Source organism: Pholis gunnellus, assembly GCF_910591455.1.
Source record: "Pholis gunnellus genome assembly, chromosome: 5".
Lineage (NCBI taxonomy): Eukaryota > Metazoa > Chordata > Actinopteri > Perciformes > Pholidae > Pholis > Pholis gunnellus.
In genome coordinates, this window is record NC_136531.1 from 13,902,930 (window position 1) to 13,918,413 (window position 15,484).

Genomic DNA, 15,484 nt, shown 5'->3' on the forward strand with positions numbered 1-15,484 from the left:
CGTCGCTGCTCCGCTCAGCCAGCTCAGTCAATATCAGCTCCCAACTGAGCTGAAATTGACAGAACATATAAGAGAGGTTGAGCTTATGCACCTACTAAGCATCTTCTGAGATGTCTCATAATGCTCATATGAAATCACAAAGAAGAGATACAAAACTATGACGCTACATTTGTCTTCAGATGCAAGACTGTATGAGCGCTCAGTTTCAAGGATAAAGGAAAGTGATTTGTTGCCAGTGTTTTGAGTGATTTAAACTGCGTCAATCTCATGTTCAATCTCTGTCTTGTTTTGAGAACCACAAAGGCTACTATGTAGTAAGATGACGTCCAAATCTTGACTGCCAACGTAAAGCCTCAATATAGCAGTAAACAACTGTCTGCTATGTAAATATATAGTGAAGTAATGTCTACCTGAGCAGAGAATGAAGTCACTTTCCCTTTTTCTATTTCCTATAGAGAACCTTTAACTGACAAACAAAAAAAAAAAAAACAGCCTTCATTGGGGACAACACTAGACCTATTTCTTCTAAAGCGAGGAGAAAATATTTCATTGCAACATCTGAACCATGTCCAGAACCTCAGACCAATGGATGCTAAATGGACTGCTTTTATATAGGGCTTTTCTACCTTACTGGACAAAGCGCTTTACAATTTGCCTCTCATTCACCCATTCACACACCAGTGAAGGCAGAGCCGCTATGCAATGCACTGTCCTGCTCATGGGGAGCAACTTGGGTTTCAGGGTCTTGCTCAAGGACACTTCGACATGCAGACAGGAGGAGTTGGGGATCGAACCGCCAACAACAATGGAAACTGAACTAAACAATTCTGAGGATTTAGTTTTCATTTTAAGTCCTCGGACTCATTTCAAACTGCTTTTCTTTGTTTTTTGTCTGGCACACAAAAGTAATTTACTTCATGAAGAGGAACTATTGTTATGTTCCACACGCTGTGAGAGAGTGTTAGCGCACATACATATACCCGCAGACACACACACACACACAAACCTCCCTTGCCTCTACCTGCAGACAGTGTGGAGAAGAGATAAGGCTGCATCAAATGCACAATGCAGTATTGATTTCCATGCCAACCAATCTCACCCAATCAAAAAAGGTCACGCTGTGTTGAAATCAAAAAGAGGCCTCTTTGTTTCAGAATTGCATGCTGGGTAGCCTTCAGGCAGACAGATTCAGTGAGTGAGACAGTTTGAAGCATAACATTTTTCATCTGTGGCTAACCGCCTTGTGCAGGAGGCAAAATTGGAAAACAATATTGATATCTGACCATTGTAATGGCTCAGATATCAATGTGAGAAAAGGCATTTTTTTGCCTATACTTTCTTTTCAGAAAAGTAGTCTGGGCTCGCTCTCATGCATAGCGAAAGTGCACCCATTACACACTAGTGTTGGTGTGAATCTAATTTTGGTAGCTCCATGCCATGCCTTCCAAACTCAATTTGTAGCCTTTGTCTGTCTCCTCGGCTCAGTGAGACATGATAAACAAGGCAGCAATTCAAATCTATGGGGCTGGTGGGCGGATTTCACAGCCTTCCTATGGCTCGGTGCAATGACGGTCAAGATGGGGGCTTTGGAAGGCGTTTTTGATGTGTTTGTGTTGTTCCGTGCTGGGTCCGGGTCACCCCTACATGCATTAATGAGCTGATGTGGTGTTTGATGTTGGCCTTCAAATCTCCTTTGGAGTTCTGGCCCGGGTGTCCGCCCCTCTATTCTCTCGCTTTCTCACACACAAATGCACTTTTTAAACTCACAGTCAACATCACACGGGCAGGCAGATACTCACTCATTTACATTGCCAGTGGGAAGCACGTTTCTCTGCTCTCCTGCAGCACTCTGATGATGATGAAATGAGGAAGGATGTGCACCTGTGTTTGTTTTTTTATGTTTGTATGAAAGAAGGAGAGGTGGAGACAGAATATGTGCAGGTTTGTGTGTTTACAGTCACATGTATATGTATGTTGATAAGATGACGCTGATCCAAACAGGGAGAACAACGAATAAGACCTTCTCCTGACAAAACTCTATATTCTCCTCATGATTATTTTCCTTTTTTTTCCCACTCTTTTGCCAAGTCCCCCGCAAAAAAACCCTCATTTTTGTTCAGGCAGCCAGCTCGGCCTTCCGAATGCACAATTGCTTTCCTCTGTGAGCTCTCCTGTTTGCCTGTATGCTAATTTCCCGTGATGATCAGAGGGACACAGGGATAAAAGTGCTGCGCTTTAAGCACTTTGTAGTTTTTATATTGTTGCCATAGTAACATGAAACCGGGGGCCAAATCAATGTGGCTTCTCTCATTTGCATGGAGAAATAGAAACCTTAAACAGAAACAGAAGTGAAAGAAAAAGGGAAAAGTAAAAAAAAAAAAAACGAGGCAGAGAGAGGGAAAACAAATGGCATCCCACAGTGCAGAGCATCACCCTTCCTTCTGTACAAGCTAGCTTAACAAGAACAGCCACTATTTATGCATGACAAACACTTCCTCTACAACAGGCCAATCGCTTATTAAAGTGTGCTTGCAAGGAAAACAGAAACAGCCTAACTCTTTCTCCTTTCTGAGAGTAAGCTGGTCTCTACTGTACAACACCCCCGTGTAGCTCCCATTCTGCACCGTCCACTTGATATGCACCCTGCATGCTGTTCACTCCACTTTGAAGTTGCTCACAGGGCTATGGAGCTATGATTATCCTGCCCCTCGCAAGCCTTCTACTCCTGCTCTGAACTGTGTGCTGCCGACTGCAGGAGTCACGGCGTTACAGCTGCGAGCGCCGTCCAAGCCCCAACCAGCCCCGAACCCGTTCCGATTCAGCTCGGGAATGCCTAATTAGCTGTTAATTAGCTCAGCTCCTGCGTACGCCACTCACTCCATCTCGTCATTTATCAGGTTCCCAGACTGGGCAGCTGTTAATGAATGGTGTAATTTATTCATCCCAATCTGTTTGTCCTCAGAGTGCAGTGCTGCGTAAAGACTGAGCATGTGCACATGCATGGAATGATTAGGAAACATCTTACAGTGCTATCAGAGTAGTCAAAGTGTCTGCAGGTAGAGCAGACCTGGCCCTCTTTCTCTGGGTCTCAACACCAAACCTTTCAGTCTAATTACCATTCATACAGACAGATTGGAGGTGGCACCAAATGCACACCTTCTGTCAGCAGTCTCCTCCCATTCATCTATCACTACACCTAGCTGACTCCAGGGGATGTTAGTCACACAAAACAGTCTGACTGCACCCGCATTGGCTTTATAATTTATCACGTAACAGTTGAGGTTATAGTGACAGAAGGAGGTTGCCGTCAGATCAGTGTTGAAGAAGCCCCCACCCATGAAGAGTGCAGGAGGGAGGTGATAGATATGAAAAGAGGAAATGAGATCAGGAGGTTCTGGGTGGTATATGTTGCAGAACCTCTATTGGATTTAATTATCTCCATGCATGATTCTGGCATATGAAATGAAAGAAACTGAGTCAAATTCAAAAACCCACAAGATAATCTTGCAGATATTGTAAAAGAGTCCAGTGGCCTAACATTAGCAGGGATCACATACTGTATATCCCCCCTTAGGTAACAGCCAGGGGTTAAGTCAGTTCAAAGAGGATAGCTAAAGCAGGTTTGGCTGCATCCCAAGGAAACATGGTGTTTGTAAGGCTGGCATGTAATTACCTCCCAACAGCCCTCTGATTCCACTTAGCACTGGGTTTAATCTTTATAGGCCTCCATAATGCATGGCAGCCATTAGTCGCTTCACATAGGTTGTTTGTCATCTTTGCAGCAACATGGAGCGTTTAAGAAAACAGAAGTGTGTTTTCAGGAGAGGGGACACACGACTGGAATTCTTGCAGCAATAACGGAATTCCAGTAATCCCAAGAGGGAATCTCTGGGAATTTTGTAGAGACGGAGTCAGAAATTAGCGGTGAAAAGGGTTGGAAAATGGAATTCGGAGATAAAAGCCAGACCCCCTCCCCATACTTCACACAAGGGGCCAAATTACTGATGACATCATCATTGTTTTCCATGGCCAAACAGATTAGCCTTAAATGAGGCTCTGGCTCGACGACTGCGGAATCCTCTCATCAGGCCCAAGTCCACGTGGTAGCCTGGCGTGATATCTCTCAGGCAGGAGACGAGTAAACACCGAGTAAACACTGACATCATCTATGGGAACCCATCAAGAGTGACATCAACGGGAAATGTTCAAGAGCAGTGTCTCGTTTTAGGGTAGACGCTGTGGTTAGTCTTCACATTTTAACTTTAAAGAAAGACCTGCAAGTTTAAAAAAGTGAATTAACATTTTAATGTAACGGATGGGAATTTGCTTGATGTAAAAACATATAAAACGTAAAGTGGCAATAATGAAAACATTCTGCATTCTGCATTCTGCAAGAAAAGAAATCAATTTAAATTGAGATTAAATGAAAAATCCCTTTTTAACATGTTCACATCCCAGGTGATATTGTTCCGCTATTCAAAAGTATATGCAAAAGAAATACAAAAAAATATCAAAATCCAATCAAAATCATGACATCCATTCATCAATCGGCAATCTGTAGCAACAACGGATGTGTGTGTGGAGCCACATTCCTCTGTAGCTCCCCAACACGCTACATTCTAAATCCGCCAACTTTTTAGAGGTCCAATCACATGCAAAGGATTTGATTTAAATCCCTCTTGTAACAGTGCAGCTTTCAAATATTCCCCTTCACTGTGAAATACGTGATTGTACAGAAACCAAAGACACTCTAACTGCCATTACACATGGCACTTTAAATCATCCAAAACGTTCATCATTGTGGACATACTGGCCAGCCACAGTGTTGATCGTAACCACAACTTTGAAATAATAAATATAACCCAAGTTGTAAAAAAGCGTAATTATCCTTTAAATCAGGCATACCGAGGAGCTGAAGGGTTGTTGCAGGTGTCCTCATTCAAGGGACAAGGCAGGTGTGCAAGCAAGCATTCACACACACTTAGACACACACTCACTCCTCAGTTACAGCTTAATTGACACTGCACCCTCGGATATTGACCAGGTGTTGCCTTGATGCTGTTCACATACCTGTCTCCCCACAGCCACCTGACTGTGGATAATAAAGGCCCTGATTAATTTAGGCTGTAGCTTCCCTTTTCAAACCAGCCCGCTGCTCGCTTTGATCTGTTTGCACTGCATTTGATCTTTAGTGAGGCTGTTAACAGCACCACTGAATTAGACCATTGGCCCCAGACGAAGTCCGTCCTAATTACCGTCCCCTCTACTTAACAAAAGGCCCGGGGCCTCAGGCCCAAGCAGTATGCCTTCTTCTACACGCACACACACACACACACACACACACACACACACCTCCACGTTCATAAACTCAGGCACAGCAAGGCTTTCAAACGTGTGGAAATATGAAGAGTATGGCCACATGAAAAACACATGATGTTGTGGTCATTCATCTATAAATATCTCTATATTTTGATGTTCGTTACCTCAGAAGGGATACTTTTAATACATGCTATAGCTAGTATATATTTAAAGTTAGTTAGATCTTGTTCATGATAATCTTTGGTGTCTTTTTTTTACTCACTCCCTCTTTGAAAAAGTATTTGAATCCTGGGCTTGATTTTTGTCTGATAGCTTATCATTGTGTTGCAAAAAACCTATTGTTGTTGATCCTCAACTAACTCTGACTATTGACATGTATGCGTAAACAAGAAGCACCAATATTTAAAGTCCATAGAGTTATAAACACACTATGTACGTCTGATGAGTGTGGTTTTCAAGCAATTGTAATATTCAGAGGCTGTTTTTTTCCCCCCATTAATGAGATGATATATAATTTATGTGAATGCATGTATACCACATCATGCTACTACTCCATTGAAATGTAAATTCCCCCTGGGCTGTCCATAATGAACACTTTTGGGAATTTCCATATTGGAAGTCTTGTCATTTCACCCGGAGGAATAATTGTATTTCTTTATAGACTGATCTAAACAGAAAGATAATGCGGTGTTATTCAGATACGTTATCTGCAAATTAAAACTAAATTAAATGCCAGAAATTGTGCAGTGAAATCAGCTTTATGATCTACTCATACACATACCTGTGCCTTGACATTAAAACATATCAGCTCTCAGTTTTTCTATATCATACAAATCAGATTTCCTTCCTACGATAAAAAACGTGAACTATTTATGTTGAAGACGCAGATGTAGTGTGAGTTTAGAATAGCTGGTGCTTTTGGTCCAGCAGTTATAATAAGCAGTCATGGCCTCTTAGCTGAAACCTATACATGTGAATCATGAATCTTGCTCACAGATCACATGCATGCTCTGAAGGCCGTTTACGTATAATCTGATTTTCATTTTCAAACACGGCCTTTGATGACTCTGCAAAGCAAAGTTAGCTCGGCAATTCCCATGAAACATCATGAGGGCAGTTGAAAAGGAGCAGCACAGTCACACGGTCAGGCCCACATTGTCTGTTCAGTAGAAACCCCCCATGTGTACGTGTTCCTCTCACAACCTACAGACAATGGGAGAGGTGGTGTGGAAGTAAAAATGTAACATATTAACTTAAATTAACTTCTGTATCTGATGTGCTGCATCAGATACAGCACTGTTTTCAGATAATTGAAAGACCGTGGTCATTGCTGTAAAAAATAATTCCCACATACATAAAAAAGAAGCGGGTGACTCAGGCTTTCAAACTTAAATTATGTTTGACATATCACAAATATGTCTTCAATAGTACTCGGAAGTGTAGCTGTTTGTGTCCCGTGTGAAACCAAAAATCAGTCACTAAAGTCTGTAACTTTAATAATATAACAATGCTATTTTAAGTCAAACCATGATGTTTTCACTAAAGCTCTGTAGCGGTTTTGTTTTGTTTTGTTGTCAATTTACAACTTCAAAGTTCTTTTTTTAATTGCTAAAACATATTCGCTGAAATTGGGACCCTCCACACAAAACACAATAACAACATACACAAATACCAGTGGTGGGCCGGCAGGGCCAGCAAAGTCTTCTCTGCTGGCCTAAACAGAGTCACAACGTTTTAGCTATTTTATAATTTAATAATTTTTCATAAATACATTTAATTATTTTTCCCATTAGCTTAATTTTCTCAATATACAGCTACTGTCTTCCTTTGTTGCTCTGCTTCCAGCCTGCTTTGCTGATTCCAGTGCAGCTTGTTTTAAGGAGCGCTTTTATCCAATCAGATTCAGCCCCTATTGCTCTAGGTAAGAAGAGAGGCCCGAGGCCCGCTAGGAAGCCTTTGCAGTTTAAGTATATGGGGACGATATTGTTGATTGTCATCGTCTTCAACCAATCAGATTTTTGGTTTGACATGTTGGGCGTATTCTTTGACATGTCAGAGCTTCCTATATGGCCTACAAGTACGTCTGCATTAACGTGCAGCTCAGCATTAACGTGCGGTGTGATTGGTCAGCGGGCTAGCGTCACTGTTGTGAAGCTGAAGCTAGCTAGCAGAACGTAGTAGTAGTAGTAAGAGAGCTTTGTTTTTTTAACATTCAATGGCTGAAGGAGGACATTTCCAGACAAGTTGGACATCGTATGAAAGGGTCGGCCAACCCCACAGCGAGCAGAAAGAAATTCTTCAGTTATTGTTGTTTTATTTCGGGGAGAATGATTTTACGTCAAGGTACAATGTTTTTTTCATTTTTCAGTATTAGCTGGTCATTTTCTCTCGTGGTATCATGCTGAAGACACGCTGCTGTACAGGTATGACTGACAGACTCGCCCATATTGTTCTAGTCAGTTCTTCTTGTGTTTTATGTTGCTGGAGCCAAATATGCTTAAGAGCTCTTTGTGCAGCTGGTGAGGAATGTACTGTATGAACATATGGATATGATATATATACATACTGTACTGTGAACAAAGAGTGCATAGACTCACGCACAAACACACACCAGTACACACACACACACACACACACACACACACACACACACAAAGGAAGCATTTTGGAATGCAGAAGGTGCAGGTTTATTCCCCTGATGGAGAAAGCCTTATATGATGTATGAGGACTTTAAGTTCAGAGCCAATGGATGGTGGTAATGGAAGGTGAGTGTTCTCTTTAAAGGAAAATAGTTTTACAACCTGCAGTCTTTCAGTCTCAGTTATGACAACATCTTACACACTAACTAATGATCTGATATCAGAACAGAGTCCTGTACGGCAAATGGCATGTGTGGTCAGTCAAAAAGACAGTCTTTTCTTCGGTCAACTTTAGTAAGTAGGTTTTACTGACTGCAGACATGCATGCCTTGAGCACAAGCAGCATACTTGTTCCTACCTGACATCATTTGACAAAACTACCTAAAATCACCAAAATGCTCCACATATTTGAGGGAAAATCTTTTGCGAACATTTTTAGTTGATGGCAAGCCATAAAACATTTGACGAAAGCCAAAAGATAATGAGATATCAAAGGAACATCAAGATAACTTTAGGGACCTCAGTTAAAAACAAAAAGGGGAGTTTGTAAAGTGCCCCAAATACAAGGTAGTAAAGTCATGCTCAGAGATATTTCTGGAAATGTCTATGCTGTTGACTCATTCAGTCATTAACCATTTGGGTGCAGTGAAACAAACTGTAAACTCAACATGGACATACAGTCGATATGTTGAATGTGCTAGCAAACAATAGCACTACGCAGGCAGCATAATCATTCATTCATAGTCATGTTTCCACTGATTGGAGTCCAATATTTACTCTCCTTTTTTGCTTTTTTTGAGTCTCCACCAACTCATCAGGGATACATTTGTCTCTTTAGCTGCTAAATGCTCCACCATGTTGATCAGCTAGTTGCTAACTTTGTCGGGTTGGCATTTGGTGCTGAACAGGTAGCTTTGAGTCTGTTTATTCAGTGTTAGCAGCAGTAAAGTTGTGGGCCAAAACAATGAACTGATAGACGCTAGAATTCTCAGTGGGTTCATCATTCCAAGTCAAGTCCATATTTATTTGAATAGCGCCAATCATAACAGAAGTGGTCTCATGACAGTTTATATATAGAGTAGGTCTACACCATATTTAAAGAACAAACAAAGGTCTTTTCGTCAGGAGACCACTGTTCAGGCCCTGTCTAAAATAAGAAGTCAACATTGGTTTATTTGTCACGTACCATCTGTACTTAAGTAACTCCACTTCCGTAGTTGTTTTACACCAGACTATAATCTTTTACTAAACCTAACTAAGTAGTTTTGTTGCCCCAACCTAAATAAGTAGATTGCTGTGAAGACGGAAGTTTAGTTTGAGAAGACTGCATGCATGTAACAAGCAAAAATTGACACATGTTGCTGGACCGTAGTAGGAAAGCACAAGAAGAATGCAGAATAACTTTTCGTAAGATATCATCATTGTATGAGGATACATTAACTGGTTACACAAAGTCATTTGACCCATTGTTAATATGGAAATGCAGCTTTAAATCATTCAACTTGTCTTTCACCTTTTGTGGTATATTTAACATTTGCCTTCATTAGTTCTCCGTTGGGACAAGATTATCACTTGTAGTTTTTCTTTAGGTTCATACCTGACTCCCGAACCTGGTTCTTGTGTATGAGGAATATTGTGTTCTCTTGATGAAACCACCTTGTTAACATGCCCTTGAGGAGCTTTCGGCACTTTGCTTTATTTACTTTCAACCCATCGTCATCCGCATGTGACATGGTTGGCACTCTTGCATACCTTTGTTGCATTTTCCTCCACGCTTTAATTCACAGACACAAAAGAGGAACCCACAGCATACCAGCCGGTGAGAAGAAGAGTGTTCAAGAAAGAGCAACGCGAAGGCAAAATAAACAGATTTCAAAGCACTTTTATATCAAGACATCAAACGTACCATGCGATGAAACAACATGCCGCAGCTCGTTTTAATTGACACATTGACAACCTCAAACTTTTGATGGAAAAAGAGGGGAGTGGGGGCAAGAAGGATGGAAGGAAAGAGGAAGGGAGAGAGAGAGAGGGGCTGAGGAATGAAAGAGAGATCAGCCTAAACTAACAACAATAAGGGAATGATAGAAGGGCCTAATTTTGCCGAACAGACGGCGCTTTCATCAGATTGTGTGCCTTGAACTGCACCTTGATTAATTATTAAATAAGGTGGCCTGCTCTTCGGCACTGGCCCTCAATTGATGCTCCCGCGAATGTGTTTCTGCTGACAGATAGAGGTCCACTACTGGCCCCTGTTTACAAATATCAAAATAGAACAGCCGGCAAGTCTCGATACGGTGTTATAGAGCATGACTGGAGCTTTGATGGTCTTACAGCCGCCTTAGGGAGGTTTTCACGATGCGTTTTCAGCCTTACACATAGATATTCTTCATCGTCACTATGTTCATTCATTTCTTTTTGTTTATTCACATATGGGGCGATCTGAAATCAGTAAACTTTCTCTTATTTTCTCCAACAGTGGTCAGTGTTTTTCACAAGTTAAAATAAAGTGTGTGGTTGTATTCTGTATTCATGCAAATAGCAAAAACATTTCCATAATGGTTGACAGGAGCTAGTTGACCTCCTTTTATACTGTAGCACTCATTATTTACATGCATAGATTTGTACTTTACATTTTTCGTTTGCCATTTTACTACGTTAAACTTCAACTTTAATATACGTCAGAGGAAAGTATTTTCTCCACTGCATTTGTATGACAGCTGTAGTTAATAACTACTAGTAGTTAAAAGTGTGTGTGTGTGTGTGTGTGTGTGTGTGTGTGTGTGTGTGTGTGTGTGTGTGTGTGTGTGTGTGTGTGTGTGTGTGTGTGTGTGTGTGTGTGATATTTGATAAAATATATTTTTTTAAAAGATGGGTCTTAAATTGGGTTTAAAGACATCAATGAAGGGGAAAGTAAACAATACTTACTTCTAAGTAACTAACTGACCAATACTTCATCTGAAACTAGTCGTGTTATAGCAGAAGCCAGTCAGTGAATTGTGCAGCTGTTTCATGTTAGTTACACACAAGTAAGACTGGTTAAATACTCATACTACACAAAGGTTTAGTGGTAAAAATAGATATTTAACAATTGTCACTGTTGCAAAAGGATGCAAAACTATGTCCGTGTGACGCTGAATGAGTTATGGATCTGTAACATGTGTGGTAAAAGGGCTTTCAGTTCCTAATTTGCAGCCATAAACTCATCCCATGTGACGCAAACATTTCCAGCAGAGGCTGCGATGACTGTCACATGCTGTGTGTGCTATCGTCCAATGCAGACTGCTTTATGTCTTGCAAACCTTGAAGATATACGTTGTTGGGCACATGTGCTGTACCACAGACGTGCAGAGAAGGAGGGGGATTTATGGATGCCCATAAATAACATCAGACTATCTGCATTTTGACACGCTAATAAAAGCTCCCTCCTAATCAATACGACATGGGAAACAGTAACCGAGCCTGTCATTCAACTAATCAAAACCCCCTGAAATGGTCACAGCCTTCTTCACGTGCGAAAAATCTGGGCTCATGGCCTCAATCTGACAAGAGATTGGAGGAATAATGGTAATGGTACCTTTGCTTTTTCTCGCCCTGTTCTCTGGAGCCCTCTGTGTGCAGCCTGCGTCTTTTCAGTTCCCCTTTTTTGGTAGGACATATCTGGCATAGCTGCGGTCTTGTTAATACTTCCCCCAACTCAGTGCATCTGGAGGAACTCTCACACACCTCCTTGAGACAACCAATGCCTTCGATGTACATACAGTACACACTGATACCTGTCTGGCTCCCATTTGTTTGCTGATTCCAGGTCTGTGAGGACATCTCCTGCCCATAAACTCACACTTCCACTCAGCTGGGAAAAAAGCAGAAATTAGCAGATGTAAACAAGTCTTCACAGAGCAGGAGGTAGTAGCATTCAGTGAAGCCTTTGATCCAGCTTTAACTAGATTGCTTTGACAAGTCCAATTTACAGCTGCTTCTCCCCACAATAGCTCATTGTGTAGAGAGCTGGAGATGATCTAATCACCGCGGCCCTCAGAAGTCTGAGTGAGGAGATGAAGAGGAAAAACAGTGGGAACATCGTCATCCATCACTTTTGATGTGAAAACACATGATGGCTTCACTTTATCTGATTTCTTATTTCAAATTAGTAAGACCAAATGAAATGAAGCGGATCAAACAAGATGAAGGAGTCATTTAATTGCGTTACACACCCACACCCTACTTCCTGCTGTGACTGTCCTCTTCGACTGCAGGAATGGACAATGTGACCAATAGATGGAGAACAATGCTCCTGCAGATGGTGTTTTCTGAACGGTTCACGTTGGTTTTATCAGCTCTTCACTCCCTTTTCACACAGCTACAAACACAGCCATCCCCAAATACATATCTCACACACAAACACACACAGAAAATGTTTCGCACACAGAATTTTCGAGCTTCAAATGAACCTGGTCACCAAAAGACAATCAATGGAACCTTATCGTCAGCAATCCTGCAAAAACACTCTTCGCTCTGGTGAGAGTTCAGATGTCAGCTACACACCCAAAGACAAAGCCGAGCGCAGATACGCACCCATGCCATCCACTATCTGTGGCACCAAAACACAAGGCAGATTCTGAAATGCCACCTCGTGACTTTTTGGAGGAGCTAATCTATTCTATTTAATGTAGTTCAGAGGGGCCCCGGCTCCGCACTGAAGACACAAGGCAGGATTAGTCCTCATATAGCGGTGGCAAGATGAAAGGAGATAAACCACTTAGCCTGGTTCTTGGATGACTTTATATATTTATTTCCCTCAAGTCTCTTCCCAACGTTTGAAAAGGGATTTAGCAGCGAAGACACTTAAGTCTCTGGAAGTTAATCTTTTTTTCCTCTTTCAAATAAGTTGTGGATTTTTTGTGTGTGCTGTTGAGTTTTATGAACTTAGTTCAGGGAGACAGAATTTCCTGTGGTAACTATGGCCTTTGTAAAAAAAAAGCATTGCTGTGAAACTGTCAAGAGAGTCCATTTTTCTGCTGTTCAGTCAAATACACTTTATGTGATGCAAGCTGCTTTGACATTTCGATGCATTTAATCGGTCACTGAGTGTGTTTTTCTTCCTGAATAACACCTCTAGATAAATTCACTTGAATAACTATCATAACGTGGATGCAGATTTCCCCTGACCCCTATATGTGTCCGGTTGCCTTCATGTCTGACGGAGAGTCTGACCCGTCTGCTCTTCAGTATCTTCCCACTCCTCTATTGACTCTGCAGACCCTGCGTTCCGAGCCGAGCCCGCTGAGGGGTGCCGACCCCGGGCTTTGGCCCCCGCACATCAAAGGCTCCTTATGGAGGATGTTAATATTTGCTCAGGTGCATCTCGCGGGTCTCCCTCTCTGAACAGAGACTGCTCCAAGAATATAAATATATCAGAGGCCAAAGGGACGTCTGGTCACGCTGTCCCTGTGTGTGTGAGAACAGGGGAGGGGAGTGGATGACAGTGTGTGCTGTCGCAAAACACACACACACACACATACACACACACACTCATACTGATATATACACAGACTCATTCCCTCCTCCAGACTCCTCCGGTCTATAGCCTGTATTTGAACCCCCTCATCTCTTTCTTTGCTTTCTTCTTGGTGGCCTTCTGACCTAGGGCTGCCCTTTGGTCAGGGGGGGACATGGAAAGGACAGCTGGGGACAACAAGAGCCCTGTCCCCTCCTGCCTTCTGCTTCTTCCATCCCATGACCCCTGCATCGCCTTTGAACTTCTGCCGCCCGATACTGAGGGCCTCCTGAGACGCCAATGTTTCCCCAACAATGTTACAAGTAAGAACACGGTGGCAAGATTAGATATAACTTTCCCCAACCCTTTGTTTATGGCGCAAGACCTCCATCTCACATCTGCACCGATTCCATCTCAGAGCCACTGATTACGGCGGCTTACAGAAAGCCTGGGCTCCATCTCCCGACGATGCTTACAGTCCTGTTCTTTGGCTGTCAGGTTGACTTGGCCCGCCGCGACCGGCTTGTTTACGCTGAGCTCCACAAATAACATCTAACCCTCGGCAGCCTCCGTCGTCAGCCAGCACAGATAGACAGACGTGGAATCTAGAAACTCCAGCGTCACATCAAAGGAGCTGGAAGCCAGTCAGCCCCACATCTGTGGAACAATCTGACTGCGAGACTGATGTGTTTCGTAACCGGCTCGCTAACAATACACAGACTGTTGAAGATCTGCGGAACTGTTGCTGCTGCTGCTGCTGGAGCAGTGCCTGTTTGGAGTTTAGGATCCCAGGCAGCCATGGAGTCCTGGTGCAGGGTGCCTTTGCAACAAGTTCCAGCATAGCAGTGGCTTTTTGAGCAGTCCAATGCATGGATTCATACTGAAGCCCTGAGAGGCAAGTAAGAACAAATATTTGTTTCAGTCTGATCTTGATTGCTTTCTAAATTGTCTGCCTTGTGTTTATGACTCAAATGCAGATGGGGAAAAAAAAAAATTCATCTGTGAAACAGGTGAAAAACAAAAGTTTTGCCAGGATCATTTTTCAAGGTTTTCAAAAGTTTTGGCCGTGGAAAAAATGTCTTCATGCACTCTAAACACGATTTAAAGACAAGACACAAAGATATATTATGTGTTAGTAAGTTAAGGCTGCATTCACACCAAATAATGTGGTGCAGCGTTTAGTGCTGGGTATTGCAGCGGTGTGGGAGTGTCACTTCATGGCCCATTAACACAGATTCACTGCCCCTCATTGCAGGGTGTTGTCAAGCTCTGGATTGCTGGTCATGTAATTGGCCACCAAAGCATGATGTCGGTTTGCGTTTCACCTGTTATTTGTTTTGTTTGGCCTAACATCCCCATCGCCGCAAGTTAAACTCACAACCCACACCCATATGGATGGGAGGACTGGCGTTTTTGCCCCAATGCCTGATTTAGTGTGATGCTACCTTAGTCCTATTTAGAACATGGAGTTATGGCCTCTTGTGGCCGAAATGAGTATTACAAAAACAAACACTGTTCGTTTCCACCTGTTTTACAGATGAAAGAAAATGTATTTAAATAAAAAAATGTTGAAAGATTATCTTGGTAAAATCTTTTTTTCACCTGTCGGTAAGTCATAAACGTATAAGTAAAAAACTATTTGAATACAACTTAGAAAATGGATCACCAGTTAGTTTTTCTCACTTGCCTCTTAGACCTTATGTAGATATTGATATGATGACTAAATACAAACTTTTAAGTAGGATTGAAGGAGACAGTTTTAGTATTCACCAGTATTGTTTCCCATTAGAAATAAATATGAGATACATTTTTATATAAATATGGGTGAGGCGAGACGAATTGTAGCCTTTTGTTAGAGCAAGGTCATACACGTTCCCAACCGCAGAGAATTACGTTTGTGCAGTTTTATATCACAGTTATGCACATCAGACGTCTGCCCGATGCCAGTGGCAGAAAATCCATTAGAGCTGTGACATCGGTTCATCATCGATGTGGAAATGTAAAAAAAAGTCTTTCACAATGACTTTGT